Raw genomic sequence first — 11077 nt, 5'->3', positions numbered from 1 at the left:
AAATACCGTATTTACACGATTGTAAATCGACCCTTTTTTGAAATTTAAAATTCCGATGTGGGGGGGGGTCGACTTACAATCGAAACAAAACCTTGAACTGCCAATAAAAGCAAGAAAAACAATCTATCAGGGACGCTACTGCGATGTTAACGTTTTTGTTTGCTCTACGGCTCCAAGCGTAGCATTCAGGTATTCCGCGGGCTTTTTGGCCAGGATTTTTCATTTTTTATTTTTACTGCGCACACCGTTACCCACCGCGATGGTTCAGTGCTACTGAAAAGGATACCCGGGTTAGAACCCGACCGCGGCGGCAGCGTTTCGATGGAAGCGAAACGCAAAGGCACCCGTGAGCTGTGCGATGTCAGTACAGCAGGTTAAAGATCCCCAGGTGGTCGAAATTATTCGGGAGCCCTTCACTACGGCACCTCGTTCTTCCTTTCTTCTTTCACTCCCTCCTTTATCTCTTCCCTTACAACTTGGTTTCCGCCGATATTTGAGACAAATACTGCGCCACTTCCTTTCCCCAAAAACCAATTTCATTTCATTTCACTCGCGGGAGGGGCCGCTGTCCCGCTGTTCCAATAGCGGAGTCTGCGCCAGCGCCCGGGAGTGTCGCTAGCTGATGGAAGAGCCGCTATTTCAGTTGGTTGCGCAATACGTAACAGCGGCGCTTCTGGGGAATGCCGATGTGTGCTGGAAGAGCCGACGCCCCGACACCGATCACTCTTTGTTTGGTGGTGCTTGGAAGCCTTGGAGTTGGTGCTTTTGACTCGACTGCCGGCCGCGTGCTTCGCCATGAGCTCTCCAGGTTCGAAAAGCATTCGGCGCTCATTCACTGCAGCGTTCAAGAGGGAGGCCATCATTTACGCCGAAGAAACCAACAACTGCGCGGCGGGCCGCAAGTTCGACGTTTCTAAATGGTTGGTGCGGGAGTGGCGGAAGCAGCGAGACAAAATTTTCGATTGCGGCTCCAAGCGAAGAGGTTTCCGCGGGCCGAAGTCGGGACGCTTTCTGGAGCTGGAGGTCAAGCTTGCAGCGTATGTCACCGAAATACGTGATCGGTCCCTTCCAGTGACATGCGAAATGATCACGCAACAAGTCCGGGTCTTTGCTGCGGAAGCTGGAATAACAGACTTCAAAGCCAGCAGGGCTTGGGCTTCGAAATTTATGAAGAGGGCTGGCTTCTCTCTTCGTCGGCGTACTAGTGTATGCCAGAAGCTGCCTGCTGCTTACGAGGAGAAAGTTCTCGCCTGCTCGGCCAAATCGGCAATGCGGACCAGACTCCCGTCTACTTCGACATGACGAGCAACACAACAGTGAGCGTGAGGGGAGCTCGCGAGGTTAAGCTTCTCACGACAGGAAACGAGAAACTTCGGTTCACTGTTATGCTGTCATGCTTGGCAGATGGCACAAGCTCCGACCATGCATCGTCTTCAAAAGAAAAACTATGCCAAAGGAAATGTTCCCGAAAGGTGTGATTGTGCGAGTGAACGAAAAAGGCTTTATGACGGACGACTTAGTTATTGATTGGTACCGTCGGGTGTGGCTTTTGAGGCCAGGGGCATCCCTCAAAAATCGCAATCCGAACCTCCTCGTGCTGGACTCATTTCGCGGCCACCTTACCGCGGAAGTGAAGGCAGAGCTCCGAAAAAAAGATACAGATATGCTGGTGATTACCGGCGGTCTGACGGGGCAGCTGCAGCCGCTAGACGTTGGCGTTAACAAGCCATTCAAGGACTTGCTCCGGCGTGAGTACAACGAGTGGCTGGCGGCAGAAGGGCGGGAACTTACGCCAACGGGGCGCGTGAAGAGAGCCTCCCTGGCGGCTGTGTGCGGGTGGGTGATTTCCGCTTGGGCGGCCGTTCCACGCGATGTCGTGGTGCGGTCATTTAGGAAGTGCGGGCTTTCCATGGAGGACGATGTGCTGTGGGATCGCAGCGGCGACGACGACGACGACAGCAGTACCACTGAAGATGACTCAAGTGAGGATGAATAGCACATCTATGCAATAAATGTTCGTTTTTGAAGCGCTCCACCGGTGTTTTTTTTTGGACATGCGATTGGGGGGTCGACTTACATTCGCGTCAACTTTTTTTTTTCGGACATGCGATTTGGGGGGGGGGGGTCGACTTACATTCGAGTCGACTTATAATCGTGTAAATACGGTAGGAGCATAATCCTATAAAACTGCGGAGTTCTTTTAAGGTGGTCGGTTTGGGGAAGTCAGCGACGGCCCAAGGGCTGTGAGAGGGCTGTATAATGCCGCGCTGGAGCATGTCGCTCCCTCGGCGAGACGCGGTACGGTCGCTGGCGCAATGGGGCGTGCGTACCAGTGTCAATTGGTTAATTAAGAGTACAACAACTGTCCAAATACACAAAGGATTAAGGCAAGGTTGTCCTCTATCAACGCTGCTGTTCGTGCTTTATATGATAAGTATGGAAAGGAGGCTACAAGGAAGCAATCTAGGTTATGATCTGTCATACACATTAGGCGGAATGGTTGTTGAGCAACGACTACCGGGTTTAATGTATGCGGACGATATTGTACTGTTAGCAGATAGCCGGAAAGATTTGCAAACTTTGGTGAATTGCTGTGGAGACGAAGGAGACAGTCCAGGTTTCAGTTTTAGCGCAACTAAGTCAGGTGTGATGATTTTCAACGATACAACGGATCAGGAGCTTACAATACAAAGCGATGAAATACCCAGCGTGGCCGAATACAAATAACTGGGGGTATGGGTAAATGAAGGGCAGATGTACACGAAAAAGAACGAACAGTCTCTCATCGCAAAAGGGCAAAGAGATGCCGGGATAATGAAACAGAGCATTGTGGGGGTACAACAGGTATGAACTACTGAGAGGTGTTTGGAAAGGAATAATGGTGCCGGGGCCGGCTTACTTTCGGGAATGTGATTCTGTGCTTAAGGGCAGGAGTTCAGTCGATATTACAAGTAAAGCAGAGAGCTGTTGGAAGGTTAGCACTAGGTGCCCACGGGAAAACCACAAACGAGGCAGTACAGGGGGATATGGGCTGGGCAACGTTCGAAGCACGGGAAGCTCAGAGTAAAGTACTATACGAAGAACGCCTGAGGAAATTGGATGATAACCGGTGGGCAGCTAAGATATTTAAATACCTGTACAGAAAGAGCGTTGACACACATTGGCGGAAACGAACTAGAAAGCTGGCCATTAAGTTTGCCAGAGACGAGGAAGGAGAAAGAAAGAGAATTAAATGACAGGTTGAAAACGCCGAAGGTAAAAATTGGATAGATTCAATGGAAAAGAAGCATAGTGTAGAACTATATCGATGCTGGAAAAGGCAGATCAGGAAGGAAACGTTTCATGATAACTCAAGAGGCAGTGCCCTCCTCTTTGAAGCTAGGTCAGGGTGTCTTAGAACGCGCAGGTACAGAAAAAAATTAACGAAGAAGCTGACACATGTGCTGTGTGTGGTAAATCTGTAGAAACAATAGAACACCTCATCCTAAAATGCGATGGTATCCATTCCGATGTCGATGCAGGCACAGCCACTCTTCCTGAGGCCTTAGGATTTAGAGATAACAATAGTCATGTAAATAAACCTGCGGTGGAAATTAGCAAAAAGCGATTGGAGGATTGGTGGTACAAAAGCAGAGAGGTGACATAAGTTTTAAAGTTTAGGAAGACGTTCTTTTAAAAGAAATGGCGAATTGTATTAACAACTTACAGCAGAGTAAACAAAAGGAAAAAAAAACTGAGCATAGTGGCAACAACCACTGCCCCGTTTCAAAGGGGATGCTCCTACCTTCCATCCATCCATCCATTGCGTGGGAGACGGCCAACGCGCGCCCCAAGGAGGGCTGGGAAATGTCGAAAGAGTTCCGAAAGCAGTAGAGAAGTTCCAAGATCTGGTCACAGTAAGCGGACGGAAGGTCGGGAGCGATGGCACGATAAAATATGTCGGAGGGAAGCGGATTGGGCGCAGTCGCACAACGGCCTAAGGCAGTAACTGGGGGCAGGCACGGGTATCGGAGAACTCGGACGCAAGAGCAGGGTCCAGTTCTTCAATAAAGCCTTGGAATTCGCCGCGAAGAACAGACGACGGGCAAGAAGATGGATTGGTGACATAGATGGCGCAGTGGCCGTCGGAAATCGCGAGAACGGCGGATGGGATCAGAAGGCGCTGATGGCGGGTGGCGGTTGCGGTGGGTGTGAAAAGAACAGGGCTGCTGAGGGAAATGTCAGGGCGGAGCGGGACGAGGGCAGAACAGAAGGGAGGTATGTCGGTGTCGGCGGCTACTAGAAGCTTAGCGGAGCGCACAGGCACGTCACACAGTGATACATTACACACGGGAGAGAGCTCAAGTTCAGCGCGGGCACAATCAATCACTGCGCGGTGGGTCGAGAGGAAGTCGCAGCCGAGGATGACATCGTGAGAGCAGGCGCCGAGCACAACAAACTCGATGGTATAGGCGACGTCGTTAATAGAAACGCGGACCGTGCTGGCTGCGATGGGGTGGATGCGCTGAGATGTGGCCGTACGCAGTGAAAAGTCAGACAGCGGCGTTGTCACCTAATGAAGTTTGCGGCGCAGGGCATCACTAATTACTGACAGGGCAGCACCCGTGTCGGCGAGCGCGAGAACGGGGACGCCTTCAACAGACACCTCAATGACGTTAGCAGGAGAAAACGGAGGACTTATCGAGTTCGCAAAACACGCAGTTCTTGCCTCCGTAACTGCGGCATTCAGTTTTCCTCTGGGAGGGGCTCGGGGCGGCGGAGCATCGGAGAGATGGAACGTCGTCGAGGTGAAGGCGAGCGGCGAGTAGGGTACTGAGAGCGAAGCGTAGATGAGCCAGAAGAGAGATTATGCAAGGGTGGCTCGGAATCGTAGCGGAACGTGCGCACGGCATCCCCAGAACGAGGGGATCGCTGATGGCAAAGACGTGCGACGTGGCACGGGAGACCGCAAGGGTAGCATATTGGTCGATTGTCGTCGGTACGCCAAGGGTTCGTAGGGTGTCGGCGGGGTCGACGATACGCGGCTGGCGGCGGTGGCATGGACGGCGGCGGAGCATAAAAGGCTGGGCTGCTACGTAGGCGGCAGAGGTGGCCGAGCGCCGTGGACTGGCGACTGCTTCAGCATAGGTGAGCGGGGCTGCCACAGGGGGAGGTGGGGGGCTGGGTGGCAGAACTGCAGCAACCTGCTCTTGAATAGCACGGCGGATAGTGGGCGCGAGGGATGGCGCCAAGTCGGGCGGAGGGCAGACGGGGCCGGGAATGTGATGCAGCAGAGAAAGCTGGCGAGCGACTTCTTCGCGGACGAAGTCTTTGACCTGCTGCATGAACAGGGACTGCTCAGAAGACGAGCCACCAAGGGCCAAGCCAGCGAGACCCTCTGCAGGTGCGCCGGACTGCCGCGCAGATGCGCGTTGCTATCAGAGTTCGTCGTAACTTTGGCACAGCTGGATGACGGTAGCGACGGAGCTGGGGTTCTTCGCCAGGAGCATCTGAAAAGCGTCATCGGCGATCCCTTTAAAGATGTGGTTGACTTTATCAGCTTCGGTCATGAACGGGTTGACACGCTTGCACAAGTCAACGATACCTTCGATGGAACTAGTGAATGTCTCGGCAGGGAGCTGAGCTCGAGCTCGAAGGCGTTGCTCGGCGCGTAGTTTCCGGACGGCGGGGCGGCCAAAAACGTCGGCGAAGCTCGTTTTAAAGGAGGACCATGTGGGAAGATCGGCCTCATGGTTGTGAAACCAGGGGTTGGCAACGTCCGTTAGGTAGAAGAGGACGCTGCTAAGTTTAACGGAATCGTCCCACCGATTGTAAGTGCTGACTCACTCGTAGGAGGCCAGCCAATCGTCGACGTCCTGGTCGTCGGTGCCACTAAATGGAGAAGGGTCACGCTGGCGCTGCACCCCGAAACAGAGGACGGTGGTAAGGATGGGCTGCAATGCTTCGCGCGGACCTTCTGGCATGGTTGCGGGAACGAGAAGCGTTCCGCTTCGAAGTTCCAGGATGAGGACTGGGATGGGAATCGAGGCACCTCCACCAAGTGTAAAGGTGTTGTGATGACCCCCATAATGCGCAGGTCCACACGGGACGGAGAGGCAGAGAGACACCGTATGGCTCAGTTTAAACAAACAGGTATATTCAATAATTACACATGATTAAGATTATACATCAGAGGCTGGGGCGTCCGAGCTTACGTGCCGACGACTTCATGGGGGCGATGGAGTGGCTCCGGAGTTGGGCTCGAGCGGTTGCTGGCAGAAGCTGCACGCCGTCGGGCTTCGGCGCTGAAGGCCCTCTTGGCGAAGATGTCGTCCTGAGCGTGTATGCAGTAGAATTTCAATAGTCGTCCGTTTCTTCGAGGATGGTTCACAAACCCTTCCTCTAGTGTCGTTCGGCTTGGAAGATGAACAGGAGGCGAGCTTGTAGATGATGACAGCAGAGCATAATTTTACAACATACATATACAGAGAGTTAAACTGGAAAAAGCAGAACTGAATTTACAAAAGAACAAACTTTGCACTACTTTACTCATCGACCGGGCAGGTTAGTGCCTAAGTAGCATCACATTACATGCTAAGCATGGAGCCCCAGCTCAGACTCCACTGCATCCGTTTACATGTGCTTTTAAGCACTTGATTAACAAAGGACTAAGGGCGGTCATTTCCAGTGGCCCGCCCAAAGCATCAATTCTCCAATCCAAAATAACATGCGAGGTGGGGACCACCCCTTGGGTTGGGCTTAGCCTCGAACCCAGAGTTTGTTAACAATACAAACTAAATAAACAACAAAAACGCCACCACTCTCTCTCAAGTGAGAGTATACACAGGCTCTCTCTTCGGAGCTAATTCACTAGCGCCTGTCTTTCCACATTCTTGGCGAGTACTGCCTGTCCGCCATGACAGGTGTCCGTCACGGCCCTTCTGGGAATGCGCTTTTGTTCACGAGGCACGGCGGGAAGCTGTGGGTGCCTTCCCGGCGATAGCCCACGTCGAAAGGGGAAGGAGGGAAAGAATGTTGTCTTCGCGGTAGCGCATAGCGTCGGCTGTGGTACGGCGCGCTCTGGCCCGCTGACAGCTCCCTTGTCCTGGAATGTGCCCGGAAATTGGGGAGGATAAAGCCTGTTTCCCCGCGGCGGCGGCGGCGGGTCCGGTTGTTCTGGTCGTCACTCAAAGAGCATGGCTGGGTAATTGATGATGCCGCTGTCACGGGTCTCCGTCTACGCCGCGCCGTCGAACGTGGATCCTCGTAGCACACACGGAATGTCACACTCGCTCACCCTCCAGAAGAATGTTCTCCGAACATTTGAGTCCACGCAGCTCCCCTTGTCTTTCTGAATCGCCTCGCACAGTGCGTCCGACAAAACACTTTTCGCTGCACTCAACACCACTGCACAACACCATATGCCTCCGCTGTCATAACTGGCGTCTCCAGGGGCAGCACTGATCTTCATTTACAGATAAACATGAAACTCAGCACCCAAGCCTCTCCTTTCTAGTCCAAACTGGACGAAATAAATTTACCACAGTTACAAAGGAGCTCCCACTTCTAGCACGATCACGGCACAGACAAAAATATAGATAACGAAAGGAAGTAGGGCAGGTTCTGCATGCGCTCTGCATGCTCTCCTGTGAAGGTGTTACTTAATGACAGAAAGGTTTAACTACTAACTCCGATAACTTAACACATACGCATATAGCAATGTTATGAGCTGCGGCATTACACAATTCTGACCAGTTCACAACTCCGCTCTGTTTACACCATTAGTCCGACTTAGCTTTCCGAATTCGCAGCGGATATCGGCCTTCATGAGTCATACTAAGTAAGTCTGTGACCCTTTGTCTGCTTTGGGACTCGCGAGGGCTCGTGGCAGGAGCCTCTCCTGGCGTTATCTGCGCGGCAATCTCGCGCGCTTCTTCTTCTAGCAATGCATGAAGTAAATCCGGTGGCATTCTGGCCGTCACCTCTGGCGCCTGCCGAACAAATGCAGGAGAGGGCGTTTCTTGCGAACTATCTGCGCGCTCCGCTTCACTTCCGTCCCCATCAAAATCCGCGCTTTCCCTTTCCTCATTTCGTGAATACTGAACCGGTGCCGACTTGAGGCGATTTGCGTGTATCCTTATCAAGCGCCGGTTCACGTCTCGGACTCTGAAGTTTACCGGAGAAAGCTTCTCGACAACCTCGCACGGTCCTCTCCACTTCGTCTGGAACTTACGAGCTAGCCCAATCTGCCTTTGGCAGTTTTCAATGTACACGCTGTCCCCCACATTAAACGGCGCGTCTCTAGCACTGCGATCGTGCACCTCCTTCCTGCGCTTCGCCGCTTTCTTTAAGGCCTCCTTTGCGATGTCCCTCGCCACTTGCAAGCGCGATTCTAGCTCCACCTTATAGTCGTCCAGTGAAGCGTATGGGACATGACGGGGGCCCTCTGGCACTTCACTAGGCTGGTCCGGGTCTCGGCCGTAGAGAAGAAAGAATGGCGATTCGCCCGTGCTCTCGTGTGCTGCGGAATTGTAGGCAAACATTGCATACGGGAGCCACAAGTCCCAGTCCCGCTGGTCGCGCGAAACAAAATGCGACAGGAACCCGGCCACGGTTTGGTTCAGTCGCTCCACCGCGCCGTTGCAAGCCGGATGGTACGGTGTTGTCTGTTTCTTAGCGATCTTAAGCAGCTCGCAAACTCTCCTCATTAGCTGCGACACGAAGTTCGTTCCCCGATCTGTCAAGAGTTGCCTCGGGGGTCCATGTCGGAGCACGATCTGTTCGACAAATGCTCTTGCAACCGTGTCTGCCTTCTGATCTGGGAGTGCTACCGCTTCCGCGTATTTTGAAAGGTGGTCGACAAATACTAAAATGTACTTGTTTCCGGAAGTGGTCGTGGGCAATGGGCTCATTATGTCCATACCTGTCCGCTCGAAGGGAGCCGAAACCTCAGGGAACGGCTGAATTGGAGCTGGTCTTCGTCCCTTGGGTGTTTTTCTTTCGAGACAGGAATGACACTTCGCACAGTAGTCTCTAACATCCTGTCGCATGCCACTCCAAAAGTACAAACGCTCCACACACCTGCGTGTCTTCGCTACGCCAAAATGACCGGCGCATGGCGCATCGTGAAACGCGCGAAGAACCCTTTCTGTCCACGACCGAGGTATGACGACTCTCTCCCAAGCGGTTTTCTCTGGTCTCCCTTTCCTGGTTGGCCTCGTGCGCCGACACAGGGTGCCGTCTTTGTCAATGAAATAACCTAGCTGTTCGGGATGAGACGGTGCGCCCTCTAAGCTTTCGATTATTCGCTTCAGGTCAGGATCTTTGCACTGCTCTGTGCGTAATTCGGCGGGGTCGACTACGGGGACAAACTCATCTATAGCTGCCACGGCAGCTGTGCGGCTGAGTGCATCAGCATTCAGATGCGTCTTTCCTGACTTGTGCTCAACTTCAAAGCAGTATTCCTGCAGGTGTAGATTCCATCTAGCGAGTCGCGAGCTAGGGTCCCTGACACTCATCACCCATTTCAGAGGATGGCAGTCTGTGACTAGCTTGAATTTGCGGCCGTAAAGGTAGCATCTGAAGTGCTTTACTGCCCAGACAACGGCGAGGCACTCCCTTTCCGTAGCTCCGTACTTTTGCTCTGTGGGGCTCAGCTGTCGGCTAGCAAAAGCAACGGGATGTTCTTTGCCCTCGATAACCTGAGAGAGCACGGCACCAACTGCGAACTTTGACGCATCTGTGGCCATAACGAAGGGCAAATTAAAATCCGGGTGGCGCAACACCGGTGCACTCATTAGCTTCCTTTTCAGGGCCCCAAAAGCATTCTCCGCGTTTTCGTCCCAGCGAAAGGCGACATTTTTGGCTGTTAAGGCGGTGAGCGGCTTAGCGAGCTTGGCGAACTCCTCTATGTGCCTTCGGTAGTAACCGATCAGGCCGGGAAACTGCCGGACCTGGCGGACGCTAGTCGGGGATGGAAAATCTGAGACACACCTTAGTTTCTCAGGGTCCGGTCGCACGCCGTCAGCTGAAACAACGTGCCCGAGGTATTTCACCTCGTTTTTGAGGAATTGGCACTTAGAGGGCTTCAGCTTGAGACCCGCTGCTCTTAGTCGCACCAAAACCTGCTCAATATCGCGCAAATGGTAATCAAAACTGTCACTGTATATGATAATGTCATCCATATACACGAAGCACAGCCTCCCCAGAAGACCTGCCAGGATAACATCAGCGGTTCTCTGCCAGACAGCAGGGCTGTTGGCCAGACCCATCGGCATTCTTTTCCATTCATAGTGCCCTGAGGGCGTGTTGAATGCCGTTTTCTCGGCATCTGCCGGATCCATTGCTATCTGCCAGAATCCCGCCGCCATGTCCACTACCGTGAAGTACCTGGCAGAGCCCAGCTGAGAAAGCGTCTCCTGTATATTGGGGATGGGGTATGGATCGATGCGAGTTACGGCATTTAGTTTGCGGTAGTCCACTACCAATCGATACGAGCCATCTGGCTTTTCCACCAATAGTGCTGGTGCTCCCCAGGGTGACTTTGAGTGTTCGACAATGCCGCGATCAATCAGGTCCTGCACCTGCCGCTCCATCTCCTCACGTTGGGAGTAAGGAATCCTGTACGCACGCTGGTAAACGGGCGATGAAGTGCCGGTTTCTATCCTGTGCTTTATAACGCCACAGCAGCCCAAATCCAGGTTGGACGCGGCGAATACCTCCGAGTAGTCGTTCAGCAAACCAGCCAGAGCCTCCCTCTCCCTGGATTTTACGTGAGAAAGATCGAACGACACCTTTGGAGCAGCCGAAGGACTAGCATGCTCTACAGTTGCGAGTACCGTATCGGTGGGCTCACGTTGCTCTATCGCAGAGGTGAAGAAAGCCAATGTTTTGTTCTTGGGAAGGCTCAGTGGCTGCTGGCTACAGTTAACCATCCGTAGGGGCACTCTGTGGGCGTCATTAACTGTCACGAGGCACGCGGCTGCCTTCAGGCCATTGCTGAGAGAGTCGACCGGCTCAAGCACTCCCACGGCGCCGCTCTCTACATCTGAAGACACAAACGCGTACAAAATGTGCTCCGACCAAGGAAGGACGACCG

The sequence above is a fragment of the Amblyomma americanum genome, chromosome 1, assembly GCF_052857255.1.
Source record: "Amblyomma americanum isolate KBUSLIRL-KWMA chromosome 1, ASM5285725v1, whole genome shotgun sequence".
Classification (NCBI taxonomy): domain Eukaryota; kingdom Metazoa; phylum Arthropoda; class Arachnida; order Ixodida; family Ixodidae; genus Amblyomma; species Amblyomma americanum.
Note: the sequence above shows the minus strand (reverse complement) of the source record.